Here is a 22504-nt window from a genome sequence, read left to right as displayed (position 1 = left end):
TCTCTATCCCTGGTGTGGGCAGGTCCAGTCACCTCCGGGAGTCTTGGCCCCTGGCCCTGCTTCTACCCTGCCCTGCTTACCACCACTCAGGCTCGCCAGTGGCCAGTGAGGAGACAGCTCAAGAAGGTGGGTCTCAGGGAACAGGCTGTGGGGCAGAGGGTGGGAACAAGGGGGCCAGGCTCTGGGTGGGTCTTGGTTGTAATGTGTGTAGGGCTCCATTTGTACTCTTATCCCAGGCTCTGTAAATGTGATGGAGAGACCTACTCTGACGACACACACTCTGGGTGGAATTTCATGCAGTGGTGTAATGAATGTTGCAAAATTCTCACGAGGGGCAGCCATTCAGCGTTACCCTCGGTTTTCATAGCATGATAAAGCTCACAAAGACACATGATGGCAAGGGGACAGAGGGTTTGAGAGGAAATGAGCAGGGGTGAGTGTTTGCTGGCAGAGTCTTGGCAGGCCCCGAAGCCTCGGAACAGAAGGCACAGGCTTTTATGTTAACACACACACACACATACACACACACACGGTGAGAACAGGAAGAGCAAACAGTGATTTTCGGGTAAAAGAGGCTAATGCATTTTGAAACAGGCACTGCCAAAAAGATTGCTCGCCTTTGAAAGCTAAAAGCACTATCTGAATCTTTTGTTTTTCTTTTCCTATCTAGAAAGCACACATAAGCTACCGTTATTCTAAAACCCTGGGCCACATCTGAAATGCATTAAAAAAGAAAGCCCCCAGAGGAAAACTGCTTTTATTGGACCCAAATAGCGCATAAAAGCGGTTCTCTGATCTCCCAGTTACTGCAGCAGGTTCCAGCCCGGGTACCTAATCCACACTGCTCTAAACTTGTTTGAGAATCAATACTTAGGAGGCAGGCTTGGCATTTTCCTGGCGGTCTGTGGTTCTGCCGCAGACACACCAACACCCTAGTGACTTATCTCGAGGAGGAAGGCAAACGGGCATCGAGTCCCCTCATTCCTGCTTCTGGGGAGGTTGGGGTCTTCTGCTCAGTGGCGACGGAATTTGCTTTCCTGTTCCAGGCAGAACAAGCTGTGAGTTTTATGGTTAGAACATGTTTTGGTCCCTGAGCTGTCAGGAAAACCCTTTATGCGTAGGGTCCCTGAGGTGTGGTCCGTGGTCTTCAAGTTCACCCCTCCACCCGCCCCCCCCCATTCCCCGCCTCCCCGCAGGAAGCCGGCAGGGCTGCCAGGCTCTGGGTAGATAGCGGGAGTAGGTAGATGTTTCACACTGCTTTCCCTAGGCCCTCCTAACGGGTCTGTGTATTACAGGCGGGTAGATTGCAGACCAGATTCTGACCCGAGCACAGAAGTTTTTTAGCAGTCAGGCAGAGACAGTGGAGAATCTGCACCCGTACGCTCAGCACAGCTCTTGCTTTTTGTCCTTATAGGTTCCAACCCGAACCCGGGATCCGTTTTCCTCCTCAGTGGAAGAAACAATTATCTGGACTCAAAGTCATTGGCTCCGAAACACCTTCCTTGACTGTCCTATCTCGGAGAGCCCCCTCTCCCCCCCAATCCCACTTACGGGTGACTGTCACACCGCCAGTTTTCTTTCCTCTGTCTCACAAATCACTTTCCAGGATGATTTCTTTGCTCTGTCTTTCCCCTGCCTCTCCTGCTACCCGCCCCCCCCCCCCCCCCCAGCCCCACAGCATAGAATGTAAGACCCATGAGCCCAGGGACTTGTCCGTCTTGATTACTGAGGTTTGTCTGGAGCCTCGCCTCGCCCAGAGCCTCACCCACAGTAGGCGCTGCTTTCATGTTTGCTGCATGAATGAAAGAACTCTTCCTTTTCTTTGCTGATTTTGCCATCTGGGTAGAATGTGACACTTCCCCCCATCCTTTGGGAAAAGAGGTGTGAGCTATTTCAGCTGCACCAGTAGGGAGACTAAAGCTCGAATGTTATTTCCTGACATTTCCTACAATTGGAGGAATGGAACTGTAGCTTTCCTACCAGCCCCCCGCCAACAGCGAAGTCATCTGACTGCATTTGTGTTGCCTGCTAGACCGTGAGCTCCTCCTGAGCGAGGTCTGAGGCTTGTTTATCTTCGTATTTGCTGGGCCTGACATAGTACTTCCTGCCTGGGGGGTGGGGGGCTCTGCAAACATTTGTGAAATAATGCTCCTTGTCCAGCCCCTGCTCTTGCACCCCCACACCGCTCCTGGCTTCTGAGGCTGGCCCATTGTGTTTCCAGGACTTTTGGTTGACAGGAATCTAGCTCAGGCTTGCTAAGGAATAGAGAAGCACGGAGGGAAGAGTTGGTTCAAAACCCTGAGAGTTCTGGAGCAACCACAAGGGGACTGGGGCTCTAACAAGATCACCTGGATTTGGTTTTCCCCTCATTTTGGTCTGTGTCACACCCAGCCCACGGGGAGGCCCTCTTCTTCACAGCCAACAGTCCCAGCAGAAAGAGGTGTTTTCATTTTCTCATGGTTCCGGAAGATGGTCCGAGATGGGCCTAACTCATTGCACACTTGTTCCTGAACCAGTTAGGGCTCCCTAGGACCTGGAATGTTCTGACTGGCCAAGCCTGGATCCCATGCCCACTCCTGGAGCTGGGCCTGGGTGGAGCCCACCTCACTCCCTGGCGAGACAGGAAGGAAGGGAGGGTGATACTCAAAAAGAAAAATGAGGTGCTCTTTCCAAACACGTGGAGCCAGGAGACCAAAAAACTAGATGGCTTCTAATCTGCCAACTTCCTTCCATACTGAACTCTGGCTCAGAGACGAAGACGTCGCCCATCTTGTCCGATAAATTAATCTATAGGATGAGGTTTTTGGAAGAAGCAACCCCTTCATTCACAAGTGAGTTTCAGTTTTATTGTTGCTTCACAGAGAGAGTGTTCTCACCTATATTTCTAACCTGTGATCCTCAAGCATCAATCATTCACGGTACCAGGTGAGTTGTCTCAGAATCAGCTGGGGCACCTTTTAAAATACAGATTCTCAGACTGCACCCCAAAAGAGTAGACTTAAGTCTGTAGTGGGGCCAGGGATGTGCATTAAAAAAAAAAAAAAATCTAACTTGCAGCCAGGTTAGGAAACCATTGGCTGAATCCCTTGAAGTTTTGTGGCTGAGTTGGGTAGAAGGATGGTACAGCTGGCAGTGGGAGAGAAACTGGGGGGTTTCACGGGCTTCCATTGCCCTCCCAATCCTGTGACAAACGCAGCTGCCTTTTCCCCACCACAGAGAACAAGTCTTGCTTTGACCTTATTCTTGCAGGTTTCATGTCTGACCGGACGTGGGGAAGCGAGAAGCTGCCTGGTTCTTAACCAAGGTCTTCAGCTAATTGTCCGCTAATGGTTTTCATTACTGACCCAGGAGCTGATTTGGGTCAATAGGGCTCAGTGGGACATAATCTGTAGATCTGTAGCTACATCATATCGGGTGTCGTCCGCAGTTCGGTGTGGGGAGGGACAGCTTGTCTCCCAGGCACGTCACATGGAATGACTGCATGATGTTGGTGGCAGGGTTCCACGGTGATAAGGGCTCCTCATGGACTGATGCCTTCCCAAAGCACCACAGTGAACCTCGCACAGGGCAGTGGGGACTCTTTGAAGCTGGATTTCATGCACAGTGCCCCAGGGACTCTGAAAGCTTTTACTCAGGCTGTAAAAGTAAGACCTGTTTACTTCCCAACCGATGTAATTACAAATATCAAGTCATCTCTACTGGACAAATAAAGCCCAGTGATAGTGATCTGGTATCTGGAGCCATGTCTGCATTACCTGGAAGACTTAGCGGGCTTTCAGAGGGGCTAGAGGCCTAATTGCAGCCAGGGGAAGTGCTGAAAGCCTCATCTTTTCAGCCAAGCATACCGCGTTTTCTTTTTAATCTCTCATTTTTATTTCTGAAAAGTGTTCCTTGGGTTTTATGAAGAGCAGGGGTTGTTTAGCAGAGGCAGGAGAGCCTTTTCAGGCTTTGCTCCTACTGGCTATTTATTCCTTATCCACCGCAAGCCGGGGCCATCCTGAGAGAAAGCTGGGGAACCCCATAGAAGTTTCCATCTCCTGTTGCTCTTTGTGTGTGATTAAGGAAGGGGGGGAAGAGGGGGAGGGAGGAATCGAGGTGGAAAATGCCGCTGAAGGGATTAAATTATTTTTTATTTGTTTATTTTGAAACCTGAACAAAAACTGTACCTTTTTATTTATCGCAGAAACAGCCTCATATTCGTTAGGAATTTTCACAAATCCACCAATTTGTGGAGAGAGGAAAAACACTCAAATATACCCTAATGAGAAAGGTATCAGGAACTCAGTAATGGCGAGATAACGGTCTTTTATTTGCAAGGATAATTTGGAGGCAGACAAACGGTGTGTGGTTAGTAGGGCAAGACGTTAGGATTTAACAGTATCGAAGTGATGCCGCCTTCCCCGCCCCACTGTAAAACTGTCATTTCTATAGCTCTTCGGCTGCTAGTGTTCATAATCGGAATAATGTTTGGTATTAAGCCCCATCATCATTTGGAACTCACATATCTATGTGCTTGTTCACAAGGTCCTACTTCTTTTTTTTAAAGATTTTTTTTTTTAATTTATTTATTTGACAGAGACAGAGACAGCGAGAGCAGGAACACAAGCAGGGGGAGTGGGAGAGGGAGAAGCAGGCCTCCCGCCAAGCCAGGAGCCCGATGTGGGACTCGATCCCAGGACCCCGGGATCATGACCTGAGCCGAAGGCAGTCGCTCAACCAACTGAGCCACCCAGGCGCCCGGCACAAGGTCCTACTTCTGTACATGCCTTGCCTACTCGCAAGGTTGTGGGTTGCGCACATTACGTTAAGGCGTTTGGCTAACAGCTGCTGTGTTTCTGAGTTGTGTTTGATTCGCCTAAACCATGACACACAGCCATGGCCCATACCTTATCCGAATGTTACAGGTCCTCAGAGGGAGGTATCGCCGTGCTGTTATAGAGGGGAGGGGGGCGGACGAACAGAGAGGTGAAGTAGTCTGCCCAGGATCTCCCTGCCACTAAGAGGTTGGGTTAGCATTCGAACTTGAGTCCCTCTGCTTGCAGCCTGTGGGAAATGTCTGTTTTCTTGCGCTGGCTCTCACAGGCGTGAAGCCCACCTGTGGGAGCACTGCAGGCTTGCTTTTCTCCCAGGGCCAAGTTGAAGCCCACGCATACAGTCGTGTAATAGAAGAAGAGGTCAAGCTCAAGGCAGTTGTAGAAAATGACGCAGGACAGAGTTTAATTGCAGAAGTCACTCTTCTGGGGCGCCTGGGGGGTTCAGTCCATTGGGCATCTGCCTTCGTTTCAGGTCATGATTCCAGGGTCCTGGGATCGAGCCCCACATCAGGCTCCTTGCTCAGTGGGGAACCGGCTTCTCCCTCTCCCTCTGCAGCTCCCCTTGCTTTGCTCTCTTGCTCTCTCTCTGTCTGTCAAAATAAATAAAATCTTAACAAAAAAAGAGAAGTCATTCTTAAGTACATTGAGAGGATCTCAGGTGAAGCCAAACCAGGATTCACAGTCTGTTTTCAGAACTAGTAGGTCACGACCCCTCAATGTCTGTGTTCCAGTTACCATGCATTAGAGTCTGGGGGGAAGGGGAGTTGTTTGGCTGGAGGAGCAGGGAGAAGCTCTGGGGCAAGGCACGATGGCATGCCTTCTGTGCTTTGCCAGACCCCGTGGGTTCCAAGAGGGCAAAGGGCAAAGGGGTGCTACCATCAGGAGCTAACAGAGCTCTTTCTGTGAAGGATTTTGTAAGATTCTGCAGACATGCATTGGGGTCCATATGACAAGATATTGCCCAGCGTGTCAGGCAGGGGCACCCTCCTCCTTCCACAAGGAACTCAGTAACCCACTAGTGTTGGGAAGACTGGTGGCTCTGGGAACATGGGCGCAGCATCCTTGTGGGTGTGTCCCCAGCAGGCACCTCCAGGTGCAAACTTCCACAAGGAGCTCTGGGAAAAGGGCATGGAGGATTTGATGCTGGGAGCATGTTGCACACCCTTCGCAGACTCCCAGAAATACCTTTTGGGGAAGGAGGGTGCTTGGCAGCTGTTGGTGGGTCTGTGTGAGCAGGTGGGAACAACCCATTGGGGAAATCTGAGTTGCACCAATTCTGTGCCTTATGGATGTAAGGTTTGGGAACACTTGGGATATATTTGAGTTTCTGTTTCATCTCATCAGCCTTGTTTGTAGTATCTGCTGCAAAGTTGACTCTTCTGGACTTAAGAGGAATCCCCAAATGTTCCTTTACTGAGCATAGGTATTTAGAGCACAGAGTTTCGGGTGGGACCATCTGGATCAGGATACTGTCTCTACCAGCTCTTAACTTTGCTACCTGGAGGTACTTTGATCTCCCCATACCTCTATTTTCACAGCTGAAAATGGGTATAATGATGATACAGCTTCTGCTGCTTACCTTACAGGGTTGTGTTTCTGCGTAGAGCCTGGTTGATGTTAATTTATATTATTATAAATTAAATGTAATTAAGTGTTTTTAGTTTTGTGTTGTGTTTTTGTTTTCCCAGTGTGCCTTGGGCTTTATCATCCAGGATCAGGAGGACTTCCCTCTGAGTCAAAAGAGAGCAGAGCCTACTGCAGAGTTCCTCCATCTGTGTCTTCTGGGGAAGACTAGGGAAGATGGGAACATCAGTCGTGTTGCTGGGGATTTCTCGGCTTACCAGCTCAGGGGCCGTGGCAATCCTCTCTGACATTCTGAGCCTCTGTTTATACATTTAAAAGTGGGCTTTAGGGTTGTTACGAAGGTTGAATGCAGGAAAATATATGTGAGACATTTTATAGTAATAATTAATATAATTATAATATAATATATAAAATAATATAATAAGAATAATTATAGAAGCTGGTATCTTCCCACTCATGAGAGGCAGCCAGGGAAACAGAAAAAGTGTGCATGCTCAAGTCAGACAGACTCAGGTTTGGGTACCAGCTCCACTATCTGTTAGCTGTGTGACCCATGGCAAATGGCTCAACCTCTCTGGGCTTCTGTTTCTCTCCCCTGCAAACTGGAGGAAGGACGCCTCCCTCCCAGGACATGTAAGGATGAAATCAGACAAAGCGTCAAGTGCCTGGCACCTGGGTAGACGCCCCCAGAAATACTTTCTCTTCAGCTACTAATGCAGAGACCCACTCACCTTACTGAATTTCCTCCTGCTAGGCAAAGTCACAGATTCTAGAGGCCATTTTCCCACTGAGCAGAAGGCACTGACAGGAGCCTTTCCTAATCAGTTGGTCCTGAATGCACAATGGTGACTGTTCTCCAGGCCAGGGCAGAAGAGGCTAAACACAGGGTGAATGGTGGTGGGTTGGCACAGTGGAGGAGAAAGGAGACTCCCACCCAAGGCTCCTGGGATTATCTCTGCAAAGGAATGCAGTAAGAGCCGCATTTTTTGGGGGGTGCGAGGGCGTTGAGTGGGGAAAGAGAGGGAGGGAGAGGGAGATTGGTTGCCAGTATTTATAATGCTTTCTGAAATCTGAGAACCCAAGACAGCAAGTTCACAAAGACTGGAAGACAGGAATGATTAACCCTGGAGAGGTCAGCAGAGCTGGACAAGCAGGGACAGTGTGCACCAGGAATAATGTGTGCAGTGAGCCTGGTGGACGTGGGGGCTAAAGACATTCACAGTATTTTCTATTTGATCTTACCTATCTTACTATTTCATTTCATTTCATTTTATCTTATCATCTTAATCCATTTATCTATTTTCTTATTTTGGCACACATTGTGAAAACAGAACAAAACACTTCTGCTGGCCCAGTCCAGGTCTCAGGTCACTGTTGTATCTCTGGTTACCTCACCCCTAACATTTATGGGGCCCAGGATCCATCAAGCTAGGCAACTGTTCAGTGCAGTATGTTTCATCTTGCCTTGTGGGCACGCAACCTACATACCGACCTGGAGAGCCAAGTTCCAGTGTAGGATTTTGGAATCCTTTAAGGTCTGCTTTGGCTGGTGGCTAAGCAGGGAATGCTGGCTTCTGGGCCCCAGCCTCCCACCCCTCAGCCCCCGTCCCCTTTCCCTAGCCCATGAGAAGCCTCCAGCACAGCACATGGACATCCTAACCTACAGTGATGTGACCCTCTCCTGGGGATGAACCTCTGAAGAGCCTTCCCCAGCCTTGGGAGGAGGCACGGGGTCATCTGGAAGGCATTCTGTTGTACCAGGTCCTTGAAGGTCTGGACAGCTGGGGCTGGGGGCTCTGGATGGGCACAACTCCATAGCCCTGCGGACTCCTGGCCTTCTGGGGAGGGAGGGCTCAGCTGGGTGAGGACCAGAGCAGAGCCCTCTACAGTGTGCGGCCCAGGATGGGGTCTCTTTCTCCCAGGCCTAAAGGCAGAACTGGAGGCTTTTAGGCATTAATGAGATGTCCAAAAGAACCCCAACTGCATCTCATAGCAGTGGACGGAGACGTGAGGGCTTGAGCTCCAGGCCAGCATCTGTTGTTACCTCTCTCTGCGTCTCTGGACAAATTGCTTTTCTGTGAGTCTCCATTTTCTCATTGATGAAATGAAGGTGTTGAACAAGGTTATCTGCAATATGCTTTTCCACCCCCTGAAAAGAAACACATTTGCTCTCGTTGGCATGGACCATGATACACCGATTTTGTGCAAAAGTTAAGAGAGGAAGTCATTTTAAATTTGCTATCTTATTTCTCACATGAGAACCATTTCCTCCTGGTTTTTTTTGGTCACTAAGGGGGGAAAAAGTCAGGGTTGGGGGAAGCCAGGAATTAAATATTTGGCTCGTATTGCTAATTACTTGTACTAAGTGGTCGTGTCATGGGGAATTTGAATATAAATCCTTTCTCTTTTCCGTCTAACATTTAACCATGTGAGTAACAAAAATCCTCAACTGCCATCAGAGTTCATTTAAATGTTAATTTTAATTTTTATTTACCACCTGGTCTCCCAGCTGAAAGGTACATAAGTTAAAGCAACTGGAACCTGGGTTCTTTCTGCAGCAGCTAGTGAAGCTCACTCTTGTGCTAATGGTTGTTTCCTGTCATTTATTTCCCCTGTGTATCACCTTTGTTGCCAGAGAGGAGAAAATGAATTTTGTTAGAAGTCATATTCATCTTCCTCTGCGCACATCAAGGTACAGAAAACAGAACGCCAGCAGCGCTGGTTGAGAATTCAGAAGCAGTACAGATAAGGGCTGGAAATGGAACAGGAAGATGATAGAAGGAATTTTGCACTTAAAAAAAAAAAACTGATTTGGGTAAACCTTTAAAAACAAACAAAAGAGCCCCAGAGCTTTTGGACACAGACAAGCTCAAAACAAAAACGGAAAGTTTCTTTCCACATGGTTGTTTTGCCCTTTCCCATTGGTAAGTAACCTCCCCAAGACAGGTCTACACCAGGGAGTCTCAGCCTTGGTGTAACTGCCATTTGGGCTGACTGGTTCTTTGTCAAGGGGCTGCCTAGGCCATTGTGGGGTGTGTAATATTCCCCTAGCCTCCACCCACAAGACGTCAGTCGTTTCCTCTAATGGGTTGGGTTGTGCCTGCTCAAATACATAGGTGAAAATCCTAACCCCTGGTGATGTAGGAAAGATTTTAGGGTTTGAAGCCAACAGCCAAGAAAGAATTGTTGAGATGTCTTGGGTGCAAAAAGGTGGTTTTATTAAAGCACGGGGACAGGACCCATGGGCAGAAAGGGCAGCACTTGGGGTCATCAGGAGTGGCACATTATATACTCTCAAGTTGGAAAGGGGTTAGGGGGTGTGTAAGTCTCTAAGGAATTTTGGAAGCAAGGTTTCCAGGACCTTGAGGGCCTGGCTATTGTTAGGAAAAGGTCATTTACTGCTGTTTAGTAAAAACTCAGACATGAGACCTTTCAGATATATATCAGTGGGTTATATGCTTGGGGGATGATTGCCAACACGTATCTTGGGGGGTAGAGATAAAGGAAGTTTCCAAAGGGATTTTTTTTTTTAAATAACAAAGGAATTTTTGTATGTTAAAGTAGACTTAAAGGATCCTGGGGGTCAGGCTAAGATTGCCTTTTGCCCTTAGCAAAGTATTAACATTGGGGCAGCTGAATTCCTAGAGGAAGGTCACTCTGCCTGTTTCAAGGACTTGTCAGTGGGCTGTAGGTAGTAAGGAAATGTAATAATTTTTCTTTTGCCTCTGTTTCCCACATCACTGATATCTCAGAATGTGACCTTATTTAGAAATAGGTTCGTTGTGGATGTGATTACTTACGACAAGGTCATTAGGGTGGACCCCAATCCAGCCCAACTGGTGTCCTTATAAAAAGAGGAGATTTGGACACAGACAAGCTCATAGGGAGGATGCCCCGTGAAGTGAAGGCAGAGGTCGGGGGATACCTCAGAGTGAAGAAACACCAAAGATTACCGGCAGAGCACCTGAAGCTAGAAGACAGGTGTGGAACAGATTCTCCCTCCCAACCCTCAGAAGGAATCCGCCTTGCTGGCACCTTGATTTTGGACTTCTCATCCCAGCAGCCCTAGCAAACTAATACACACTGCCCTGTTGTGACCAGCTCAACATGTTTCCAGATGGTGCCAAATGTCCCCTGGGGGCAAATTACCCTTGCTTGGGAACCCCTGGGGTAAGTATTATGCAGGGCTGTTGTCATCCAGCCACAGCAGAGCTGAGTAATTGTGACAGAACCTCTGTGGCCCCCAGAGCCCCCAAATATTTCCCATCTGGTCCTTTACAGAGAGAGTTGGCTGACCCTTCCCTGATAGTAATGGTCCTGCAGCATCCCTGAGAATTTGCTATGGCATCTGGAGGCACCCTGGGCTCGGTCTCAACCTGGGGCTGCAGAACTGGTCCACGAGCCATAGAGGATGCGAGTGAGGCACAGTGAGGATGCTGCTGTGGGGAGGAGGTCAGCAGCGTGCCCTGGACGTGGCTGGCTGGCTGGCAGTGCAGCGTGGAGTCAGAGTCCATCCAGGTGTCCTGACTTATCAGCCCTTTATCTCCTGCCTCTCGCACTGCTGTTTGGCTCCCTTGCCCGAGATGGGTGACTTTTGTTAGACTGGTTGCTTCCTTGTATCAGTTTGTGATCGTTGGAAAGGTTCTGTTTCCCCAAGGTCAGGTTTTGTGTCCCCACGTGGACTTGGTTCTATACAGTCTTATGGTCCCGGGTGCCCTGCCAGCTTGCTACCATGACCATCCGTAGTGAGCCGAAATGCTGCTGGTGGGAACCCCCTTCCTAAAAATGCCTTCTGCAAGAAATGCCTGTCCATGCCATTCCCGTTGTGAGTCATGAGAGAGGTTTTAGAGAGCCTTTGGCTTTGGGTAGGCAAAGAAGTCACCTTTGGTACAGATGCTGTTCAAAGACGCACATGTAACTGAAAAGATCTTTCTTCAGCATCATTTCCTGTCTCTCTCTCTTTGGCCCTTAGCTGCCCTGGTTACAGCAGCAGTAATTCAGAACTATCCATCATTCCACGGAGGTTGGCTTGCTTTTAGGACCAAGGTCAACCCTGTATTCCTTCCTTCAGGCTCTGATGTGATACTGAAAACTTGGGGGGAAAAAAACCCAGAAAAGATGATATAGACAATTGTGTGGGGTTGAATTGTGTCTACCCTCCCCGCCTCCCAAAAAAAGATGTGTTGAAATCTTAAACTCCAGTACCTGGTGGAAATAGAATTTTTCTGGATGCACTCGTGGCTCAGATGAAGTCGTTAGGCTGTGCCCTGATCCAGTATGACTGGTGTCCTTGTAAGAAAGGAGAAGAGACACAGAGCACAGGCCACGTGAAGAGGGAGGCATAGACGGAGTGACGTGTTGACAAGCCCAGGAACACCCAGGGTTGCTGTCATCAGCCGCTGGCTCGCTCCTGGGCGTGGAACAGATTCACCCTCTGAGTCCCCAAGAGGCAACCAGCCCTACAGACATTTTGATTTTGGACTTTGAGCCTCTAGAGCTATGAGAGAATAACTTTCTGTTGTTTTAAGCCACCCAGTTGTGGTACTTTGTTATGACAGTCTTAAAATATGAATACAGCAATTATTACAGAAAATGTGTATTTTTGCATCTTACACTGTTTGATGCGGCTTAGCGATAGAGTGGCTCTGAGGTCAGGACACGTTGCCAGCAATTACTAGCTCTTACATACTCTTGTGGCTTCTGACAGTTTTTCTAACTGGCAGTTAACACAATTTGTAATTTTATTTGTTTAAAATAATTATTTATTTATTTTGAGAGAGAGAGTGTAGGAGCGGGGGGAGGGGCAGAGGGAGAGGGGGAGAGAATCTTCAAGCAGACACCCCGCTGAGCACAGAGCTGGATGCAGGGTTCGATGTCACGACCCTGAGATCATGACCTGAGCTGAAACCAAGAGTCAGCCACTTAACCAACTGAACCACCCAGGTGCTCCCGCAATTTGTAATTTTATATGTGTCTCGACAATTATTTGACAGTCTCCTTCCCCCACTAGATGTGAGCTCCATCCATGACAAACAGGTATTCACTAAGTATTTATTAAAAGAACTTGGGCAAGTCATTTGAAATTTCTGAAGCTCAGTTTTTCTCTTTGGAAAAGAGAAATGTTAATGGTACCTACTTCACTGATCATCGTGAGGATTAAATGAGGTGCTGTAAGTGAAAGAACCTTCCTGGAAATTGCCATTAAGGCTATACTTGTCACCCTGGGAAAAGCTAATAGACAGAAACATACTGATGTGTTAACAGTTTGAGACCTTTCCCCTAAGAAAACCTTTTAGCCAGTGAGGGTTCATTCACCTTGATTAAAAATTATCCAAATAGATACATCTCTTTATCACTCTGTGGGCACACATACATTTTTTTGTCTTTTTTTTTTTTTTAAGGACATTAAATTAAAAAACTTGTCCTCCAAATAAATCCTGTGTTTGCTTTATTAAGCGGAAAAGCCTACTGGCTATTAGTTTTCAATTAAATGTAGGTGTTAATTAAAATGGCCATGTTCAAGCACGCCTAAGGATCAGTCTGTCACTTGGGGACCCATTGTGGAAGATGGCCCTGAATTACAATACATTATCTAGGACATGACCACTTAGTACCTCCCTGGGACATAAGAAAGAAGATTTAAGATTGAGTTTGATACATAAATATTGCACAGCAATTTTTTCTGCAAATGATAAGACACATCCTTAGGATGCTTTAAATTGGGGGTACAGGTCAAATCCTGCTCTCTGTTTTTGTATGATTCATGAGCCACGAACAGTTTTACATTTTTAAATAGTTGAAAATAATGAACAATCCTATTTCATGGCATGTGAAATTTCCATGAAATGGAAATTTCAGTGTTCCTGAATAAAGTTTTATTGGTACACAGCCACGACCATTCATTTATTTACTATCTATGGCCCACCCTGATTTAAATGATCCCTGGGACACTGAAGCTCAACTTGAGGTCACACGCCACGCTCTGTCCCTTCACTTAGCTTCCCTCTGATAGTGCTGCCTGGACACCAAACATTCGGGGTTCCGTGGTATGCTTATCTCTTGGCGTGGTAAAGCAGTATTATCAAGCATGCAAATTCCTTGATCTTCTCCTAAGTGAGGGAGCTGTGGTCTTATGAGAGTGAGCTTTATATACTGCGCTGAGACTCTAGGTGTGCTGAGAATCAACTTCTATTTTTTGGAGATGGGCTTTCATGCTCTCTTCCTTTGTGGCATGGTCCTGGGGAGGAGACAACTGGCATTACCCCGTGGCAGTCCAGGAGAGGGGGAGCAAGCGTCAGAGCATCGGGGGGCCCAGCTCTGAGGAGAGGAGAGTGAACACCCCTCCTTGTCTTATGTCTGGGGTAGATTTCCCAAACTGTCTTTTTACACAGCTGTCCTGAGACCTAAGCCAACCCTTGACTGCATCCTGTGGAGAGAGTCAATGGTGTGCATATTCTGGGCATGTGCTAGGGAGAGCTGCCCAGGGGGATGACAAAATTGCAACTGGGGCCCCAGGAACGGAATCTGAGGGCCAACTCCAAGCAACCCTGGGGAGGCAGGTGATGCGTGCTTTTGCCAAACCTCCATCCACCTCAGCTTGCTCATCCTAAGTGTCCTGCTTCTCCTTCTTGCGCTTGCTTTGCCAGCTTGAGGTCTCCGTGCCACCTGTCCAGACATGGAAGGTCCAGGCTAACTGCCCTCACCCTCCACGTCCTCTTGTTGCTCCTAAGCCAGCCAGACACCCGCGGCTTAGTCTCCCTTCTTCTGTGCACGTAGCATTTTCTCATATCAATTTGACATGACCATGTGATGATAAATAACATCGATGGATGGGACAGAAGACATCTTACTATAAAACAAGTGTGGAAAGCAGTATACTTTAGAAATTAAGTGAGTGTGCTCTGGAAATCAGCTACCTACAAAGTCCTAGCTCTGTTGCTTGCCAGCTCTATGTCTCTGATGCATTTACTAATCTGTCTGAACTTTGGTTGCCTCTTAAAAATGGGATGATGAATGACATCTGATAGAACGGCTTTGAAGAGGAAGTGATTTGTGTCACTGTCTAGCACAGAGCCTGGCTCAGAGTAGTGGTCCGAAGAGGGAGCTGGTAATGGTGCCTGTGTACTTTCAGATAACAGAGCTTTTCTATCCATTCATCCTGGAACATGGAGCATCTGAGCAGGTGTAGGAAGGTTATCAGAGCCATCTCTGCCCTTCTCTGGGAATATGTGCCTGTGCAAACACACATATTGGTCGTTAGCTTCAGAGACCTTCCCCTGAGCCCAGTGTGACTGAAATGGCAGGTGTAGCTTAGACCGCTGACTCATAGCATCGCTGGGGGCTGATGTTGGCCCCGATGTTTTCAGCACTGTTCCTCCTTTTTCTCTATCTTCATAAGATCATGCAAGTTTTGCACACCTTCTTCCACTCACTCAGTACGTATTAATCATTTTCATTGTGTGTTGGCCATTATATTAGGACCTGTGAGCAAAACAGATAAGGTCTGTTTTATGGTCCAGTCGGAAGCAGACAGACGCTAATCAGATAACTTAAATTTTTAAAGACTCATCTGGCTGCAGTGAGAAGTGATGGAAGGCAGTCATGGAGGCGGGAGACCTCTGAAGAGGCTAACATAGCCACCCCAAGAATGAGATGATGGTGAGTCAGATAGGAGCTATGTGGCAGGATAGACCAAAGTGGGTGTGTCAGGGAATGGTCAGAAGGAAACATCAAGAAGACCAGGTCAGGCGGTGGGTTGAAGAAGGCCAGGTTGTGGGCAGAAGATATGAGTGTAGTGTGGACACCCAGGTGGGGTGCCATTTAGATGTTAGATATTCAGGGACACCTGGGTGTCTCAGTCAGTTAAGCTTCTGCTTTTGGTTCGGGTCATGATCCCAGGGCCCTGGGATCAAGTCCTCTTTGCTCAGCAGGGAGCCTGCTTCTCCCTCTACCTGCTGCATCCCCTGCTTGTGCCCCCCCCTCTCTCTGACAGATAAATAAATAAACAAATAAATAATCTTAAAAAAAAGATGTGAGATATTTGGCACATTCAACCTGACCATATATGGTGAAAAAATGCCTCCCTAAATCTGGTCCACTGTGTGCTCGTATGCATGGGTTACACTCATCCTTGGAATCCTGCATATGTCCTGGAACAAAAGCAACAAAAGCATATATCCGTGGCAGCACATGATGGAGGGATTGGCTATCAGAGAGCAAAGAAATTTGACCCCTATAAGAAAAGAGAGGTTTTCTGGAACCTCTGAGTTGATCCTTGGGTTCCTTCATTTAACAATTTCCAGTATTCCAACTATACAGTTCTTCAATGCTTCCCTTGCACCAATATGGTCACATTGAGTGTCCTGGAGTTTGCCTCATGTTAGAACAAAGCCATTCATCTCTGGGAACCATAGCTAAAGTATTTTGCTCTCACTGTAATTAGGTAATTCTTAGCAAATTGGACTATGGTTTTTTTAAAGCATATTTTTTATCATTTTTATTGAGGTATAATGAACATACCATAAGTTAATCAATTTTCTGCATATAATACAATGAGTTTTGACAGTGTTTCTAGTCTTGGAACCACCACACTTGTGATCTAGAACATTCCATCACCCCAAGGAATTTTCTCATGCTCCTTTACAGTCAGTCTATCTCACCATTCCCTGATCACTGACAACCCTTGACCTGCTTTCTGTCACTATAGTTTTGCCTGTTCTAGAATTTTATGTAATTGAAATCACTCTGGATGTAAACTTTTATGTCTGGCTTCTTTCACTCAGGGCAATGACCGTGTTATTTGTACCGCTAGCCTGTTCCTTGCTGAGGAACATTCCATTGCATGGTTACGTAACGATTCACAACTGATGGACATCGAGTTCTTTCCCGTTTTAGGCAATGATGAGTAAAGCCACTACGGACATCCATATACAAGTCTTTATGTGGAATTTCATTTCCCCTCATGAGCACGTAAGGGTGGGATTAGTGGCTCATAGGTTAAGTGTGTATGTGACTTTATAAGAAACTAGGAAACTGGTTTCCAAGTAGCTGTAACAGTTTGCATTCTCCCTCAGTGGCATGGCGGGGGTTTCAGTTTTTCCATATCCTCTTTAATACTTTTAAATTATGGCCATTCCATAGAGTGTGAAGTGGCTTCTCAGAGTGGCTTTAATTTGTATTTTCCTAATGGTTATTGACATTGAGGATATTTTTCTAGTCTTGTTTGCTATCTTACATATCCTTTGGTGAAGTGTCTGTTCCAATCTTTTGACCATTTTTATTTTTTTATTTGTAACTCCATTTAATTGAATTTTTAGAGGTCTTCATATATTTTGGATACAAATCCCTTATGAAATACGTTTTACAAATATTTTCTCCCAGTCTGTGGCTTGCCTTTTTCTTACCAGCATCTTTTTTTTTTTTTTTTTTAGCTTTTTTAGGCTGTGTTATGGTTCAGAATATGGTCTATCTTGGTAAGTGTTATATGCACACGTCAAAGAATTTGTATCCTATTGTTGGGTGGAGTGATGTATAAATGCCATTTTGATTAAGTTGGTTGAGAGTGTTGTTCATGTCTTTCATCCTTATTGATTATCTGTATACCTTTTGTATCAGTTCTTGAAAAAAGGATGTTGGAATCTCTAACTGTAACTTTGGATTTGTCTGTTTCTTCTTTTAGTTCTACCATTTATTGCTCCATCTACTTTGATGTTCTGTTAATAGGTCTGCACCCTCTAGTTTCTTTTTGTCCTCATTATGAATTGGCCCCTTTATCATTATGAAATGTCATTCTTTATCCCTGGTAATATTCCTTGTTCTGAGACTCACTTGGAGATAAATAACACCATTCCAGCTTTCTTTTGATTAGTCATTGCATGCTATATCATTTTCTATCCTTTTACTTTTCATTTCTCTGTCTTTATATTTAAAATGTGATTTTTAGCTGTTAGAGTATAGTTGGGTCTTCCTATTTTAGCCAGTTTGACAATCTCTGTCTTTTCATTATGGTATTTAGAACACTTTCATTTAATGTAAGTATTGATATGGTTGTATTTAAATATACCATCTGACTATTCATATCTGGTCTTCGTTCATTTTATATTTTTTTCCTAATTTCCTTTGGATTGAGTATTTCTTTATCTTCCACTTTATTTTCACTTTAACTTATTAGCTATTCATTAATGTCCTATAATGTATAGAAATAATGTATTAAAAAAGCATAAAAATTGTTACTCTATGGTTTACGATATGTATCTTCAACTTATCACAGTGTCCTGTCAAATAATATTGTGGCATAAGAACTTTGCAAAAATATACTTGCATTGCTTCCTGTCAATGACTTGTGCTATTTTTATCATTTATTTTACTTTACATATGGTCTAAATTTCACAACACATTATTGTAATTTATGCCTTAAAATGATCTTTTTAAAAGATTTATAAAAGTGAGAAAAATGCTTTCTATATTTACCTCCATATTTGCTGTTTCTGGCGCTCATTATTCTTTATGTACATACAAAATTCCACCTTGTCTTATTTTCTTTCTGGGCTGAAGAACTTTCTAAATATTTCTCATTATGCTGTTATACTGGTGATAAATTCTCTCAGCATTTTTTTTTTTTGAAAAAAAAAGAAGCTTTCCTACCATTATTTTATAAAGATATTTTGGTTTTCTCTGGAATTCTTGGCTTAGACATATTTTTCTTTGTATTTTAAAGATATCACTACGTTGTCTTCTAGCTTGCATAGTTTATGATAAGAATTTTATCATATTATTATCTTTGGTCCTCTATAAATGTGTCTTTTTTCTCTGACTGCTTTTACTTTTTGTCTTATCGCTAACTTTCTATAATTTTGGTGTTATGTGCATTGGTATGTTGTTGTTCTTGTGTTTTGGGGGGTTTGTTGAGCTGCTGGGATTTGTGGATTTATAGTTTTCATCAGAATTGGACAAAATGGCCATTATTGCTTTAAATATTTACCCACACCTTGCTTTTCTGGGACTCCAATTGCATGCATGATAGGCCACTAGATATTGTCTGACAACTCACTGAAGCACTGTCCACTGTTTTGTAGTGTCTCTGCTTCTTTTCAGACAGTATCTATTGCTATGTCTTCACGTTCACTAATCTTTTCTTCTGCAGTGTCTAATCTGCTGGTAATCCTATGTAGTATGTTTTTAATCTCTGATATATTTTTTATCTCTAGAAGTTTAATCTTTTTTGATAGCTTACATTTCTTCCTCATGTTTTCATCTGCCTTTTTGGACATACAAAATATATTTATAGTACTGATTTTAGTATCCTGTTTATTCCATCATCTCTGTCATTTTTGGATCTGTTTATTGTTTGAGTTTTCTTCTGTTGTGGGTTGTTATTTCCCCATTTCTTCTTATTCCTCAATTTTTTATTGGATTCCGGTGTTGTGAATATCACATTATTGACTGCTAGAGAATTGTATTCTATTGTATTCTCTATTGCAGTTCTTTCATTTTTGTTGGATATTGTCTTGGAACACATTCAAGTTACTGAAATCAGTTTGATTCTTTTTTTTTTTTTTTTTAAGATTTTATTTATTTATTTAATTGACAGGGAGAGAGAGAGAGAGACAGCATGAGAGGGAACACAAGCAGGGGGAGTGGGAGAGGAAGAAGCAGGCTTCCGGCTGAGCAGAGAGCCTGATGTGGGGCTCGATTCCAGGACCCTGGGATCATGACCTGAGCTGAAGGCAGTCGCTTAACCAACTGAGCCACCCAGGCGCCCCAATCAGTTTGATTCTTTTGAGATTGGCTTTTAGCCCAAGTTACAGTTGGTCCAGAGCAACCTTTAATTGAGGGCTAATTTGCCCCTACTGCTGAGGCAACACCTAGTCAAGAATTCTGTCTAATGCCCCATGTTTCCACACTGGCTAATGGTGACATGAATGCTTCTCAGCTCTATATAGGCACAATGGTTTGTTTTATCTACTCTTACTATGCTTGTTCTTTCCTAGCTTCAAGTAGTTTCCTCCCAAATGTGCATAGATCAATACTCAGCCAAAGACTTGAGGGAACCCTCTACAAATGTTTAGAGTTCTCTGCCTATAGAGGTCCCTCCTCTTTGGTATTTTGTCATGCAAATCCCAGGCACCTTGACCTCCCCGAGGAGGACCACTCTGTTTTTCTATTTTCTTTTTTTTTTTTTTTAAAGATTTTATTTATTTGACGGAGAGAGACACAGTGAGAGAAGGAACACAAGCAGAGGGAGTGGGTAAGGGAGAAGCAAGCTTCCCGCCGAGCAGGGAGCCCGATGCGGGGCTCGGTCCCAGGACCCTGAGATCATGACCTGAGCCAAAGGCAGACGCTTAACGACTGAGCCACCCAGGCGCCCAAGGACCACTCTGTTTTTCAACTCAGTAGGACCACGAGCCTCTTTTGGTTTCTTCTCACTGGACTCTGGTCTGGAAACTCTCTCCAGGAAGTAAGCTAAAGAAATTATAGGGCCCACTTTGTTTCTTTGTCATCTTTTGAGGGTAATTTTCCTGTGCGGCTTGTTGTCCAATGTCTGAAAAACCATTAATATACATTCACATATATATTCAGTTTTTAGTCATCAGGGAGGAAGATCAGTTTTGCCTTGGGTGCTGCATCATAGCCAGGAGTAGAAGGCATGCCTGTTACTTTATCTGCATGTATCTATATAGCTATAGGTAAAAGACATCAATTATACGTCCTACAATAACATTTTAAAAAATGTCAAAACATTTTGTTAATGTCAAACTCACAGCTATTTTTCTATTTCAGCAGTTTTTTAACTTTTGGGAGGTTATGGATTCATTAGACAATCCATGGACCCCCTCCTCTGAAAAATGCACATGGTCACACATACATAATAGCATGCAAATTGAAAAATGCAAAAATAATCCCTGATTCTCCCCTGTGGAATTTGGAGGACTATCTAGGCTCCGTGAGAACTCTTGCTCTAATTAATGTTGCTTTGTTTGTTACCTTGGTGATCAAAAAAATTATAATTTCTTCCCTGCCTTACCTTGCAGAGTTATTATGAAAGATCACACTGGCAATGTCAAAATACTTTATAAGAATTATGGAAACATACTATACTTTTTTTGGTGATGATTATTGTTACTATGGTTACCATCATTATCATTTATAATAAGGGCTTTTTAAAAAAAATTGTAGTAGTTAATTCTTATAATAGTTTAATTTTCCTTAACTTTACAATAAATGCACATACACACATAAATGTATACACACACATGTGCAAGTACACACACATTTTTTAAAATAAGGATTTATAACAGTATAACTATTTACAGTGAAAACATGGTTCTTTTTTTTCTATTTTTTAATTTAAATTCAATTAGCCAAGGTATAGTATATCATTGGTTTTTGATATAATGTTCAATGATTAATCAGTTCAGTATAACACCCAGTGCTCATCACATCATGTGATGGTTCTTGTTCTTCTGTTTTCTCCCCTCAACTTTGTATCTCCTGGTTGAGCAGCTGTCCAACACAGTTGTACAATTTTTGCATCGATTTACAAATAAGTGCTGTGTAATGTACTTGTAAAATTCATTTTTCTGTGCTATTAAAATCAATGAAGATGCACTTTATGGAATAGTCTTTTTCAGGTATGTCTCTGAACTAGTTACGTTTTGTTATTCAGTGTTGGCTATGCATGTTCTTTGATATGCAAGAACTTGCCTGCATTTCAGCCTGGCCCCGTGCTTCCATTTCTTCCCTCTGTCAGCAGGATGGAAGCCATGAGGGCATCTGCCCCCCACAGTGTGCCACATGCATCTCCATGTGCCATTCCCCGCCCCCCCCCCCCGACCTACTTCTCCATCCTCTCCCTTGCCATTTGTTTCTGTGTCCCCATCCCATTCAGAATTCTCTTCAAATGACTAAATCCCTCCCATCTTTCAAACGCATTTCAGGGCACACCTTCTTTAGGAAGATGAACCAAGAACTTCTGTGTTGGCCTATTCCAGTTCTAATGCCAGCAGTCTGAAATCTGTGGAAGAGATTGTGAACTCTTCAAGCGTAGACACTATGCTAGCTCTCTTAGAGACCCCTCCAGCAGTGTGCTTGCTTTATAGGAGACACTATTTTAAATACTTGCTGAATTCAATTTATTTGAACTCATTCTTTCCCTCTCTGGCTGATATGATAGATGAAGAATTTGCCCTGACCTCTCTTCCTGAGACCTTTGAATAATTCCCCAGGAAAAATCCTGAGACAATTGGGATATCCTCAAACACTGATGGTGAGAATGGAAATTGGTTCAGCTGTTTTGTAGGGCAATTTAGCAGGCTCTATTAAGATTGTAAGTAGTCATCCTAGCAATTCCTCACCAGGGTACCTGACCTGAGGATATGCATTCAGGTGAGTCAAATTCAAGGACAAGGATTTTCTCTGATGTATTGTTTGTGATTGCAAAAAAGTAGGGGGAAAAAAGCAACAACTAAATGTCCATCAATATCTAAGTGTTTAAATTAACTACAGGGTACCCAATATAATAGACTAGTTTTGAGTAGTTTAGAAAACTTGAGTAGATCCTCGTAGACTGACATAGTAACAAAATTTCCAAAACATATTGTTAGTTTTTAAAAATATTTAGAAATAATATGACTAGTCTATGGTGTTTATAATTTAAAAGCAAATCCCACAAAATCTAGACATTTCTATGTATTTGTATTTATGGAATCTTTATATTTCCTTTTAGTAGAACTGAATGTCACATGGGAATGAGGTTCTAGACAAGTCCGTGACAAGGTGACAATTGGATGCAGGTAAAATTTATTTCTAAAATCCCTTGAGAAAGAGCCACTCTGGAGTCAAGACAGTTCATCTTTACTAAGTCAAATGCAGCTCAGTATTGTTTCCCCGTTGTGTTGGAGCAGATTACTGTTTCTCCAGGCAATTTCTTCCGAACTGAGGATGGCAGGTTCCATCTCGGGGGCCACACTATTCAAGCAAAAATAAATATGCTCACACACCATGACAGGCCCTCCAAAGCTGAGACCAAACTGTGTGTCCCAGCAGGAGCATCTAAACATTTAGGTCAGGACAGGTGATGTTGGGTGACTCTGTGCAGGATGGGCATT

At 44.3% G+C, this 22504-nt stretch overlaps 1 protein-coding gene across 2 annotated transcripts in view; it reads left to right on the top strand.

Annotated features, from left to right (window-relative positions):
- Window positions 1–22504, top strand: part of KAZN (kazrin, periplakin interacting protein) — a 1036128-nt gene that overhangs the window by 142883 nt on the left and 870741 nt on the right. The window lies entirely within an intron of this gene.

Source organism: Mirounga angustirostris, unplaced genomic scaffold, assembly GCF_029215605.1.
Source record: "Mirounga angustirostris isolate CCGP_5_RB_7025 unplaced genomic scaffold, mMirAng1.0.hap1 SCAF_4, whole genome shotgun sequence".
Classification (NCBI taxonomy): Eukaryota; Metazoa; Chordata; class Mammalia; order Carnivora; family Phocidae; genus Mirounga; species Mirounga angustirostris.
Note: the sequence above shows the minus strand (reverse complement) of the source record. Positions and strands in the feature narration are given on the sequence as shown.